Source organism: Notothenia coriiceps, unplaced genomic scaffold (genome assembly GCF_000735185.1).
Source record: "Notothenia coriiceps isolate Sejong01 unplaced genomic scaffold, NC01 NC01_scaffold00026422, whole genome shotgun sequence".
NCBI classification, from domain to species: Eukaryota; Metazoa; Chordata; class Actinopteri; order Perciformes; family Nototheniidae; genus Notothenia; species Notothenia coriiceps.
Genome location: NW_011359123.1, coordinates 112,338 through 113,329, shown reverse-complemented (window position 1 = coordinate 113,329; position 992 = coordinate 112,338).

The window sequence follows — 992 nt, the reverse complement described above, 5'->3', positions numbered from 1 at the left end:
GGGGGGGGGGGGTGATTGCCATGAGGAAGGCAGTGACTCCAACATCTGGTTAACCTCTGTATAATGGTGAAGATATCTCCAGCTATGCACTTTTACACACAAATACAAAAACAATTCAGATAAATGTATGTTCTGTACCTTTAATTGTTTGTGATTTAAAAAATAATAATGTTATAATTAATTAACTATGTGTTGTTCATGTAACGTAACATAACTCTACATACATTACTTGACAATGTAAAGATTTAGAGTTGCAATGACGTCAATAATAATAATAATCATTATATTTTATTGGCTTTTTTGTTATTACACAATAGAGTATTGTGAAGAGCTTTCCTCTAACTTTTCCTGAGTATAACAGCAGACAGGAGGAGGGAATCGTGGGGGCGTGGATCCATGTCCATGAGTGACAGACCGGTCAGCCTATCGGATCTCTGAGCGCCTCTGCTTCTTATCCCTCTGGTGGTGGACGGGGGAGGGCGGGCCGTCTGCCAAAGAGGGGAGTGCGCGTCGGGGTGAATGGATGACGTCGGGAGGCTGGCGCCAGCATGTCTGGGACTGGCGCGTTAGATCAACACAGCTGGGCCGGGATAGGACACACAGCTGGCTAAGGCCTGCATTCCTCCACAAAACAGGATTGTGAGAAAAGGGGAAAATAAGACCCAAATAGGAGCAGAACGGGACGTGCTTTGATGTAAACTAAAACGTAGCAACATTTGGAATTGTTAAAATATAATGTTCACAATTAAACTGTTTAGCCCAAAATATGTTTTGATTTGAGCAGTAGCCAAAGTGACTGGAGAGATTTGTGCACCCATAATATTTGTTGGCGTTTTAATGATGGTTGAATACACTGGTACATGCAACAGGGCTATAAGAAAAGGACTATAACATACCAAAAACGTGAATAATTAGTCATAAATCCATATCAAATTACCAATCATCAGAATAAAAATGTTTTTACAAATGTGTTCGAGTCTAAAATAACCTGT